General features: G+C 45.1%; 1 protein-coding gene across 3 annotated transcripts in view; it reads left to right on the top strand.

Moving 5' to 3' along the window:
- Positions 1–13,040, top strand: part of fhip1aa (FHF complex subunit HOOK interacting protein 1Aa) — a 198,591-nt gene that overhangs the window by 59,847 nt on the left and 125,704 nt on the right. For 2 of the 3 annotated variants that reach the window (XM_086011678.1, XM_086011696.1), the window contains exon 2: positions 11,974–12,071. The exons of the other annotated variant lie outside the window; for it this stretch is intronic. The gene's annotated coding sequence lies outside the window, so the exon portion shown is untranslated. The remainder of the gene's footprint in view (positions 1–11,973; positions 12,072–13,040) is intronic. 3 annotated transcript variants of the gene reach the window in all.

Here is a 13,040-nt window from a genome sequence, read left to right as displayed (position 1 = left end):
CCGTCGGAACTGTCGATCGACGAGTCGAGCGTCATATCCCGTTCTTACAAGGGCGTCTTTCAGCGTCTGTAGGTGTCCATCGCGTTCCTCCTTGTCTGAGCAGATCCTGTGTATTCGCAGGGCTTGTCCATAGGGGATGGCTTTTTTAACGTGGTTAGGGTGGAAGCTGGAGAAGTGGAGCATCGTGAGGTTGTCCGTGGGCTTGTGGTAGAGTGAAGTGCTGAGGTGTCCGTCTTTGATGGAGTTTCGTGTGTCCAAGAATGAAACCGATTCTGAGGAGTAGTCCATGGTGAGTTTGATGGTTGGATGGAACTTGTTGATGTTATCGTGTAGTCTTTTCAGTGATTCTTCGCCGTGGGTCCATAGGAAGAAATAGAAAGCAGCAGGCCATGATAAATAAAAGGGTTGTGAGAGGATTGGGGGGATACAGTAATTAATGGAATTCTAAAGGCACCCCTGTTCTCACTATTCATAAGCAATATGGAGAATTATACTCGCTGTGAAATATAACAATTGCAGCTGATAGTAAGATATGTGTCATAATACAGAACAATTGATGGCTTTCAAAGGCTTACGGTGTCTATCTCAGTTGGTAGCACTCTCACCTCTGAGTCAGTAGGTTGTGGGTTTAAGCCCCACTACAGGGCTTGAGCACATAATCTAGGCTGACCCTTTAATGCAGTACTGCGAGACTGCTACATTGTCAGAGGCGCTATTTTTCATATGTCAACTCAGGTGACCATAAAAGAGCCCATGGTACTGTTCAGAGAAAAGCACTGGAGTCCTCTGGTGTTTTGGCCAGCATTTATCCCTCAACCAATACCAAAGAAGAAGATGGTGTGGAGATGCCGGAGTTGGACTGGGGTGGACAAATGTAAGAAGTCACACAACACCAGGTTATAGTCCAACAGCTTTATTTGAAATCACAAGCTTTCGGAGCGCTGCTAATTCTTCAGGTGAAGTGGAGAAATGCATAAAGACACAGCTTATATAGTCAGAGAATCATGTCAGATGTTTACAGGTAACCTTTCCAACTGCCATTTATCGCACCTCGGCAGAGAGATAATCACAGCAGTCAAAGGTGTGAATGGTGTCCAAACAGGTCAGTCAGGGAAACATTACATCAAAGAACAATGAGGTGGGGTCACAAGGGGTCAAATATTGCAGATGCTGGGGTCTGTATGAAAAACAAAAAAACAGACAAAAAACATTTTTTTTGGCTGGAAATCACAGCAGGTCCGGCCGCATCTGTGTAGAGAGAACAAGCCAATGTCGACTCGAGTCTGGATGACCCTGCATCAGGTGGGGTTACATGTAGCGTGACATGAACCCAAGATCTCGGTTGAGGCCGTCCTCATGAGTGCGGAACTTGGCTATCAGCAGAAACTGATAGCCAAGTTCCGCACTCATGAGGACGGCCTCAACCGAGATCTTGGGTTCATGTCACGCTACATGTAACCCCACCTGATGCAGGGTCATCCAGACTCGAGTCGACATTGGCTTGTTCTCTCTACACAGATGCGGCCGGACCTGCTGTGATTTCCAGCCAAAAAAAATGTTTTTTGTCTGTTTTTTTGTTTTTCATACAGACCCCAGCATCTGCAATATTTGACCCCTTGTGACCCCACCTCATTGTTCTTTGATGTAATGTTTCCCTGACTGACCTGTTTGGACACCATTCACACCTTTGACTGCTGTGATTATCTCTCTGCCGAGGTGCGATAAATGGCAGTTGGAAAGGTTACCTGTAAACATCTGACATGATTCTCTGACTATATAAGTTGTGTCTTTATGCATTTCTCCACTTCACCTGAAGAAGGAGCAGCGCTCCGAAAGCTTGTGATTTCAAATAAAACTGTTGGACTATAACCTGGTGTTGTGTGACTTCTTAAAGAAGAAGATGGGCACCCTCTACACGTGGCGTTCTATAATCCAACTGTGAAGCACCTGTAGTGCTGACCTACTCATCACCTTTTACTATTTCCTGTTTGTGGGACCTTGCTGTGCGTAACTTGGCTGCCTTGTTTGCCTACAAAACAACGGTGACTGTACTTCACAAGTAATTAATTGGCTGTGAAGCACTTTGAGAAATTTTGAGGATGTTACGTAAATGTAAGTTCTTTCTTTCTGCTTTCTATCTTTCAAAGGCACCTGAACCCATTAGTGGATAATTTAAAGAATAGTATCCAGATTATAACGTGGATATGTGTACTGTTTTGAATAGTGGAACAAGAAATATGAAACATGTACATATTGAAGAAACTTGCATTAGCAATAATGGGAAACAGAAAGGTGGGTGTGATTACTGAAAGCTTCATATTCACTGGAAACAATCAGCAAGGTTAATCAGGCACCAGGATACATCTCATGGGGATTTGGTTCAGATTCAAAACAAGTTGCATAGATCATGAATAAGGCCACTTTGCAATATTGGGGTTGATATTGGATTGTTACCTGTAGTGCATTAGACACCACCTACTTGCATCATGGAGCGCTGAAGCTTACTGAGCACCCTGTACATGCAGCGTAGTATAATCCAACTGGGACCTTTAGTGTGGACTTGCTTACCAACATACCATAAGCAAATTAAAACATAAAAATATGTTAATTAGAGATAGCCCATTAATGCAATTGAAGCACCTGAACAGTGCTCCAGACATTCAGCGTCTGCTTAAAATGCTGCAGGAGAGGCCCCTTCCCTCTCGTTGCTCTTAAAGTGGTCTGAATTGTTTGGACTTGCTGTGAGAACTGCTGTGTATTTTGGTGCTTTTGTGCTACTCACCTGTTTACTTGTTTTGCCACAAAGAAACTTACAGCCCGCTTCTTAAAGCTGACCTCAAGGTCTGCCTGTTTCCCAAGGGACATTTCAAAGTGTGCTGTTTATTTACTGGTATCTCTCCAGGCATTCCTCTGTATTTGCAGGTTTTGGAGGAGGAGAATGCAAGGAGGCGTGCCAGATAGGTGTGTTTGCAATTTAAATGCTCAGGGCCCACCCTTGTGTTGCCACCTGCATATGGAGGACCAGACAGTTGTATGGAACACCTACATATGGAGATTGTCACAAACTATACAGACTCCTGCAGCCAGACCTGAACACCACTTCCACAACTGGGTTGTCTCAGTCAGTGGCAGTGAAAGTAATAATTCTGCTGACCGTTTCTGTTACGAGGTCCATCTAAACAACAGCAGGAGATATCTGCTAAGTCTTACAACCTACAGCTGCTTCATGCCAGTTGCAGATGCCTTATTTGCCTTTGTTAGTCGGTTCATCTATTTCCCAACAGAAATCACACAACAACAGAAGAGAGCCCTGCAGATTTACCGTCTGGCTGGATTCCCCAAATTGCAGAGCATTATTGATGGCACACAGAAGACACTTGGGGAGGGTTGCCTCGATCACCAATATCACCCTCTTCATGAGAACAAAGGGGTTCCACACCAACAATATGCAGCTGGTCTGTGACCACTGAAACAGAATTAGGGGCCTGGATGCCTGCTATCCTGACTGTTGCTATGATTCATTCATTTTATGTCCGTTCATGTTGCCGCCGTTATTAGAAGTGCCAGGAGGACCAGATGGATATCTGCTCGGGGACCAAGATATGCAGTGCAGCCATGGTTTCTTGCCCCATTGACACACCCAAGACATGAAGAGTTATATAAAGAGGTGCAATTGGCTATCAAAGTTCTAGAGGATCCATCATTTGAAACTGTGACTTGTATGGCTAAACTGATCAGAGCAAGTGCTGCAGTACAGGCCAGTCAAGGTGTCTAAAATTATTGTTGCTCTGCTATGTCTTAAATACTTTCACTATGTAAAGGGGTAGGAAAGTGGGCAACAGCAATTGTAAGTAGATGATGACCCTGATAAGGAGACAGAAGACTTTGTTTGTACAAGCAACCAATCACTTAGCAAGAGTTGTACAGCTGAAGCAACCAATGCACATGTGCTCAATACCTTTTTGTCAGTTAAAGTCTTGCCTCCATTGACCTCCCAACTGTCGATCAAGATCCATGAATAGGTTAGGTAAGGGTCGCTAGGGATATGGAGCTAAGGTTGGTAAATGGAGTTGAGATACAGATCAGCCATGATCTAATTGAATGGCCGAGCACGCTTGAGGGGTTGAGTGGCCTACTCCTGTTCCTAGGAATACCACTGCATTTCTCCACAACTACCTTAGTCTGCCCGATCACAAATCGTAGAATTCTGCAGCACAATTGGAAACAATTCCGGTGAACGTGCCTGTGCCTGCTTTCTGAAAGAATTATCCACTTAGCCCTAATGCTCTGCTCTTTCCCCTTTTAACATTCTTTTTCAAATATTTGTTCACTTCTCTTCTTAAATGCAATTATGGATTCTTCCACCGTTGTTTCTTGTATGTCCTAACAACGCTTGTGTATTAAAAAAAAAACTCCTAACCTCTCTCTTCATTCTTTTGGTGATTATCTTGAATTTATAGGCCTGGAATTTCCGTTCAACTGCGCTGGTTTTTTCGGCGTAATTCACCAGGTATCGGTGTAACCAGCACAAAAGATTGCGGAATTTTAAGCGCAAATTATGTTCAGCGCAACTCTGGTTTCCGCGATCTTTTGCGCTGGCTTTATAAATATCGCGCTAGAAGCAGGGCCCCGCCCAAAAAAACCTGGCCCCGCCCCCAGGGTGAATTAATTACCATTGGGAGTTTCCGCTAATTGCGCTTGTTTGCAGGCCTTCGAGAAGGCTCCACAAACTAAACTGGATCTTTTTGGGTGTAAGGACACTAATGGGTACGTTTTGAATGAATTTTTAAAAAAATTTGTTAAGGAACTGACTACTACCCCAGACTAACTAGAAAATAGTTTGTATATTTTTTTTTAAGTCATTTTCCATAATTTAAAATTGGGTTACTCACAGGTGGTGGATTGGCATTGTGATTTAAAATATTTTTTTGTGATAACCCCCATTTTCAGCTGTATTCATCAAACTTTACCAAGTTACCATTCTTAAATAAGTCAAGGAATATTTTTAAATCAAACTTTTTTTAAATTACCTTTTAAAATGCTGCCTAATTGCGCTAGTTCATGGCAGATTTTACGTTCGGCAATATGCAAATGAGTTTGAGCAGAAACGCCGGGGGGGGGGGGTAATACTTCAAAACCCTGTGAACAGTTAAATCTTTGAATACAATAGCAACTTTATTTGCCAATTAGAATAGCGATTCGCTGTAATACAAAGAATTAATAGTACTGCTATAATTATTCAGGGTGTGTTAGATCTTTATGGGTGTTTTCATAAATCTGTCATTGTGGGATCACATGCTTCTCCAAATTCTTTATGTTGACCGTCACAAGGTTGTTAAAAAGAATAAAAAACCTTGCATTTATATAGAGCTTTTCAATATCTCAAGACATCCCGAAGTGCTTCACAGACAATGAAGTACTTTTGAAGCGTGGTCCTTATTGTAATATAGGAAATGCAGCAGCCAACCTGCAGACCACAAGGTCCCAAAACAGCAATGAGATAATGACCAGATCATCTGTTTTAATGAAGAGGGATAAATGTTGTTAGTTGAGGGATAAATATTGGCCAGGACACCAGAGAATTCCCCAGCTCTTCTTCGATTATTGCCATGGGATCTTTTACATCCATCTGAAAGAGCAGACAGGGCCTTGGATTAACGTTTCATCTAAAACATGGCACCTCTGACGGTGTAGCACTCTCTCAGTACTCAGGCCTCTGGAGTGGGGCTTGAACCTACAACGACTTACACTTGTATAGTACCTTTTGTGTATCAAAATGTACCAAGGCACTTTACAAGAGGGTTGAAGGATGTAGGGTAAAAAATTGGAGAAAAGGTATCGGAGGTGATTGAAGATATCATAAAAGAGGTAGGTTTTGAGAAGGCTTTTCAAGTTTGGGAGAAATAGCAAGCTGGAGGTGTTGGATCCGTGGTTCAGTGGATATGCTATTATTAAATAATCACACGGATGCTGTACATGAACAATAAACAGGTCTTTACTGGAGGAGGGTAGTCTCAAGACTGGGGGTACAGAGGCATGCGCAAAGCTTATATACCGGTGTGGTCACTGCCGGTACTACAGTATACAGGAGCTGTAAAAGTAGTTCTGACTTAAAGGCAGATACACTACAATTCCTCCCCTTTTAGATTAGTAGTACCCCTAATATTCAAATAACAATTAACATTTCAACATGTACATTAAACAACAAAAGTCCATTTATAGATTCAGTCTTTGGGGCGGCTTCCTGACCCTTTCGGGATAGCGCCTTTCCGGAGGTTCTTGTTCTTGGTGCAGAGGCGATTCTGACCCCTTTTCATCGGGTAGTTCATCGGGTTCCACTGCCACTGGGTCTGAAGTAGATGCTACCGGTATGTCGGGTTCATCCCCAGGTACTCGAGACATGGGGTTGACGCGTTCCTGTGACGCTAAGATCTGATCGACGTGGCGTCTCACAATGTTCTCCCCGACATCCACTGTGTACATTAATGGCCCCTGCCTTGTACATATCGTTCCGGGTTGCCATTTCTCTGTTCGATAGTCACGGGCCAAGACTGGTTGCCCTACATTGAAGCTCCTTGTCGGCTTCTCATTGATGTGCTGGAATTGTTTGTCCTCAACATTTCTTCGCACATTTGGTCTGAGCAAGTCCAGACGAGATCTCAACCTTCGGTTAAAGAACATCATGGCCGGGGTCTGGTTGGTAACTGCATGTGTCACGTTTCGGTAGGCTAATAAGAAATTGTCCATCTTATGCTGTAGTGGAATTTCCTTGTCGCATATGGCCTTTATCGCCTTCTTAAAGGTTTGTACGAACCTCTCAGCCAATCCATTTGTGGCTGGATGATACGGGGCGGATGTATAATGCCTTACCCCATTCCTTCTCATAAATTTTTGGAACTCGTCGGACACAAACTGTGGTCCATTATCAGAGCAAATCTGCTCTGGCAAACCGTTTCTGGCAAATATGGTCCGTAGGACTGCAATCGTTTTCTCTGTAGTGGTTGAAGACATTTTTTTCACCTCAGGCCACTTTGAATGAGCATCCACTGCTATTAAGAACATTGAGTCCATGAATGGACCAGCGAAATCAATATGCACCAATTGCCATGGAGAGGAGGGCCACTCCCATGGGTGTAGAGGGGCATGTGGTGGTGCATTTTGGACCTTCTGGCATCCTAAGCAGCTCTTAGTTAGGTCTTCGATTTGTTGATCGATTCCCGGCCACCACACATAAGCCCTAGCAAGGCTTTTCATTTTCACTCCCCCCAGATGACCTTCATGTAGCTCATTTAGCACTCTCCCCCTTAACTTGGGTGGAATCACCACTCTGGATCCACACATCACTGTCCCCTGGCATACTGACAGCTGTTCTCTTCTGGATAAGAATGCTGGCAACAGTGAGTCGCCATGTGTTGGCCATCCCCTCACCGTCAATTCATATACCCGCGACAGCGTCGGATCATTGCGGGTCTCCTCTATATCCGCGTTTGTTACTGGCAATCGTTCAATTATTGACGAATAAAATATCTCGATAGGGTCCACTGCTGGTGCTTCCTCCACAGTAGGCAGTGGCAGGCGCGATAGCCCATCAGCGTTCCCATGCTGTTTCGTGCCTTTATATTCTATTTCATATTGATTCACCCCTAGAAACAGGGACCATCTTTGTAACCGCTGTGCAGTCATCACTGAAACGCCCTTCATAGGATTAAAGATGGAGACAAGTGGTTGGTGGTCAGTCAGCAAGGTGAACTTCTGCCCATGCAGATAGTGGTTGAATTTTTTTACTCCCCATACTAGGCTGAGGGCCTCCCTGTCAATCTGGCCGTAGTTGCGCTTGGCTGAGGTTAGTGACCGAGACGCAAAGGCTACTGGCCTCTCCAACCCGTCTGGGAATTTGTGCGACAGCACCGCTCCAATACCATAGGGTGATGCATCACATGCCAAACGAATTGGTAGTGCTGGGTTGAAATGGGCCAACACCTCTTTTGATGTGATCAATTCTTTACACTTCTGGAAAGCTCGTCTACGTTCGTCATCCCACTTCCATGGTACCCCTGTTTGCAGTAGGGTGTTCAGTGGGTGTAATACCGTAGACAAATTTGGTAAGAACTTGTGGTAGTAGTTTACCAGCCCGAGGAACGACCTCAGTTGTGACACATTTTCCGGTGCTGGAGCCTTGACTACTGCCTCAATCTTTTCAGGGGACTTATGTAACCCCTCTTCATCGATGACGTGGCCACAATACGAGATCTGTTTCTGGAAAAACTCGCACTTGTGGCGATTAGCTCGTAGCCCATACTCCTTTAATCTGGTGAGCACCTTCTCCAAGTTGGCGAGGTGATCACCGTCATTTTCGCCCGTGACCAAGATGTCGTCCAAATAACATTGGGTCCCTGGAATCCCTTGCAGGACCTGATCCATCGCCCTTTGCCAGATAGCCGGAGCCGAGGCTACTCCAAACACCAGCCGGTTGTATTGATAGAGACCTTTATGAGTGTTGATCGTAAGGTAATGTTTCGAAGCTTCTTCTACCTCCATTTGCAAGTACGCCTGGGCTAGATCAATTTTGGTGAAGCGTTTACCTCCAGATAGCGAGGCGAAAATATCCTCAATTCGTGGAAGCGGATATTGCACCGTGTGAAGGACTGGGTTCACTGTCACCTTAAAATCCCCACAGATGCGGACCTTCTTTGGTTACCCAGGCGTATTACTCAACGACCTCTTCATTACAGGAATGATGGGTGTAGCCCACTCGCTCCAGTCCACTTTGGACAGTACTCCTGGACGTTCCAACCCTTCCAGCTCTGCTTCAACAGCTGGTCTGATCGCATAAGGCACTGGTCTGGCCTTCAGAAACTTTGGGCTTGCATTTTCCTCTATTTTAATCGTTGCTGTTATTCCTTTTAGTGTTCCTAGTCCCTCCTGGAACACTTCTTTTGCGTCAGTTAGCATTTTTGACAGTCGTCCAGGTGTGACGTCGTCATCCTTTTTGGCCTCAACCTTCAGTGCCTGTATGGAATGCCAATCTAATTGTATCTTCCGGATCCATTCACGTCCTAGCAGTGGTGGTCCTCCATTTGGCAATACATATATATCCATTTTAGGTATTTCCTGGCCTTTATATGTCATTTTCACCCTTATTTTTGGGGTAGACTTTTTGCCCCGTATACGTCTTCAAGACAATCTCTGTAGCTTTCAAGGGTATGTGTGAAAATAGCCGCTTGTAGTCTCTTTGATTTATGACTGTTAGAGCTGACCCTGTGTCCAATTCCATTTTCACTTGGACTCCGTCTATCTTGAGTATAACCCAGATAGTCTGGTGATCCTCCATTTCTGTTACCTTATGTAGTTTCAGACAACCCAGCTCCTTGCTTCTGGAGTCTGTGTCACTTTTCTGTTCGTCTGAACCACTGTCCATCACCTGGTGTACCTTTTTGTACTTCTCCTGTGGAGATTTCTTACTGTTGGTTTTCTTCCCAGACCTGCAGACTCTTGCTATGTGTCCTGCTTTCCCACACTGTCTGCACACTTGGTCCTTGAACCAACAATCTTTCTGGTCATGTGTTGTTCTGCCGCAGCGATAGCACTTCCCTGTTCCAAAGGACATTTCATTGGTGCCATATTCTTGCGGTCTCCGTTGTATCTCTGCAGCGCCCCTTGCGGCTGCTTCGTGTGATACTGCCATACTGAAAGCTTTGTCCAGCGTAAGGTCCTTTTCTGATAGAAGCCGTTTCTGGGTTCCTTCACTTTGCAGCCCACACACAAACTTGTCCCTTAACGTATCTGCTAGTCCCGCTCCAAACTGGCAGTGTTTCGATAGCTTGTGCAGTTCCGTTAGGTACTCAGCATTGCTTTCGTCTTTGTGTTGGTTCCTTTTATGGAACTTAAATCGTTCTGCTATCAGCAGCGGTGTGGGGTTTAAGTGGTCCTGTAGGATTTCTACTATGCTTTCAAAATTCTTGTTTACCGGCTTCTCTGGGGTTATTAGATTTCGCAGTAACCCATAAGTTTTTGCACCCATGGAATTTAACAGAACCAGTGCTTTATTAGCATCTGGCACTTCATTCGCCCTGCAGTACACCTCAATACGTTCCACATATGTCGCCCAATCTTCGACTTCATTGTCGAACGTAGAGATACTGCCACTCTTCGGCATCCTTGGGTGTGAGTTAACTGTCAAAAATGGCGCCTCCCGCGCTTCCCCTTCTTCTCCGCTGGCACAAAATGGCGTCTCCCACGCTTTCCTTCCTTCCCGCACTCGCCCTTCTTCTCCGCTGCGGCTTCTAAAAATGGCGCCTCCCGCGCTCTTCCTTCTCCGCGGCTCAATGGCGTCTCCCGCGCTCCCCTTTCTTCGCCCCGCGGGCCCTGTTCAGCCCGTGAGCCCTGGCTGTGCTCTGCGCGTTCTTTTTATATTTTTCGACGCCGCTCAGTCTAGAACCCGGCTGTTTCTTTACCCTCTCTCTCTCCGGTTTGTTTTCTTTTTCTCGACGCCGCTCGGTGTTCAACCCCCGGCTGCGCCCTGCGCTCTTCACCCTCTGTCTTACCCCGTCGACGCTGCTCGGCTTTCTCTCCGCCGTCGGTCGGCTCCAGCCGCCGCTGCTCAGGAAGGGTCTGCGCTGGACCTGTCGTTGGTCTCTTGCTGCTCGTCATGGCTGGGGAATCAAGCCCGGCTCTCCACAGCCTCCCCTGCGAAGTTCAATCTCCGCCTGACTGCTGGGTGGTTGCTCGTGGTCGACGCCCGTGTTCCTGGCCTCAACTATTTTTTTTTTATGTTGCAGGTAGATTCGAATCGACACTCGTCGCCACTGTTGGATCCGTGGTTCAGTGGATATGCTATTATTAAATAATCACACGGATACTGTACATGAACAATAAACAGGTCTTTACTGGAGGAGGGTAGTCTCAAGACTGGGGGTACAGAGGCATGCGCAAAGCTTATATACCGGTGTGGTCACTGCCGGTACTACAGTATACAGGAGCTGTAAAAGTAGTTCTGACTTAAAGGCACATACACTACAGGAGGGATTAAGGATGAGACTCCAAAATGTAGGGGAACAGTGGCTGAAGATTTCGCAGCCGATGGAATGGAAAGGATGGGCGTGGTCACATCGGAGATCAAAGATCGAAGAGCAAACTGTGTGCTGGCATATAGGACTGGAGCAGGTTGCAGAGGTGAGGCAGAGTACAAAACCATGGAGGGATTTGAAAACAAGGATGAAGATTTTGAAGTCCAATTAATATTTTTAATCAGTTTTTGACTTTTTTGAAATAAGTACAGTTGGCTGGGAGGTCCTGAGAAGGGGCTGAAATACAGAGAGAACTATTTTAAAGGGATGATTTATATGCCCTAAAATCTTTGTGTTCAGGTGCTTTATGATCTAGAGAACCCAAAACAGCTTTGAAGTGCTAACAATACCAAGGGACCTTTATTCAATATTTGAAAGCACCTGTGTTGTCTGAATTAAATGTCATTTGAGCATTTAATGTTTGTGTATGTACACAATTGTATCATCACAACTCTTGCATGTTCTGATATAATTTTTATGCACAGGCTTTCAAAATAGTTGTTAGTGGCTTGCAACTGAAATGTTTGGTTTTTCAGACCTCAGTGGTGGCTAATAAAGGAACCATTCCCTGGTTATTGTTTCCCCTGTATACCAGTATTTCTGTCTGCACCAATACTTCATAGTAGAGGATATCTTGATTGAAAACCCGTTGTAATAGCACAGTGGTCTGTTAGTACAAATGCTTTTTGCTGACTCTCATGTGTTCTGAACTATAAAACTTCATCATGAGAACATCAGAGTAGATGCAAAGCAGTTCCCTCCACAGTCAGCAATCTTATGTACACTGAGACCCCTCAGAAGTTTGTCACTTGATTGCTCATCCATTGCTACTCCACTTTTCATTTGTTAAAGATGTGGGACTTGCATTGGAAGGCATTGTGATTAACAGAATGCTCTTTTTTTAAAGCAATTAACTCCGTTCAATGCTGGATACTCCACTGGGTTTTCAACTCAATTCTAAACTGAGGGATAGGAGCCAGCAGCTGCTTGGAGCAGCTCCTAATGGTGAGTGTTGTGATTATATAACCCAGCCGGAGCACATTTAACCATTTACAATGGGTGTGGTAGAGGCTATTGTGCATTTCAAACAGGGGGAACAAATGTTGGTTAACCCCTGGCAATTGATTTAACAAAACAAAAGTGGAAAGTTTCCCCCCTTTCCCTAACTTGCTGACTTCTGAGGTATCATTCCTCAGGCACCAGCAGCACTCTGACACTTTTCCACATAGTCATTTTTCATGTGTGACCCTAATAGCGAGTGTAAGGAGGCTGTTCAACCATTGAGGGCATCACAGACTAGTCAAGTTCTGTTCTTATCTGACATCCACATAGGAACATTTTCCAGCAAGGGTCACTGAATAACAAACAGGAACACGAAATCCTGGCTGATTTCCCTAGCTTCAAGCCCAGGGATGTGAACAACAACAACTTGCATTTATATAGTGCCTTTAACATAGTAAAACGTCCCAAGGCGCTTCACAGGAGTATTATCAAATAAAATTTGACACCGAGCCACATAAGGAAATATTAGTAAAAATGAGCTTGGTCAAAGAGGTAGGTTTTATGGAGCGTCTTAAAGGAGGAGAGAGAGGCGGAGAAGTTTAGGGAGGGAATTCCAGAGCTTCGGTCCTAGACAGCTGTAAAAACGGCCGCCAGTGGTGGAGTAATTAAAATCGGGGATGCACCAGAGGCCAGAATTTTGGGAGCGAAGCGATCTCCAATTGTAGCATCCCTCGTACTGCTGTCTCAGCAACTCGGGACAGACTGGGGTGTAAACCTGGGGCCATCCTACTTTATATGGGTCAGTCCCACACTATCAACGTATCCGATAGAGCAGCCCAAACTCTAGTTGTATTTTGCTTGCTGTGTAGAAGAACCTTCCATGAAGCTGCTTGTCACAGACAGGCTACTTTCAGGAAGCTTATCGGCTACCGGGAGCTCTCCGCCATTCACATCCATCCTGGTGAGCTGAGC

This window comes from Somniosus microcephalus, chromosome 2, assembly GCF_052327205.1.
Source record: "Somniosus microcephalus isolate GS21.2 chromosome 2, FLI_Smic_1.0, whole genome shotgun sequence".
Lineage (NCBI taxonomy): Eukaryota > Metazoa > Chordata > Chondrichthyes > Squaliformes > Somniosidae > Somniosus > Somniosus microcephalus.
This window is presented reverse-complemented; position numbering and strand designations above follow the sequence as displayed.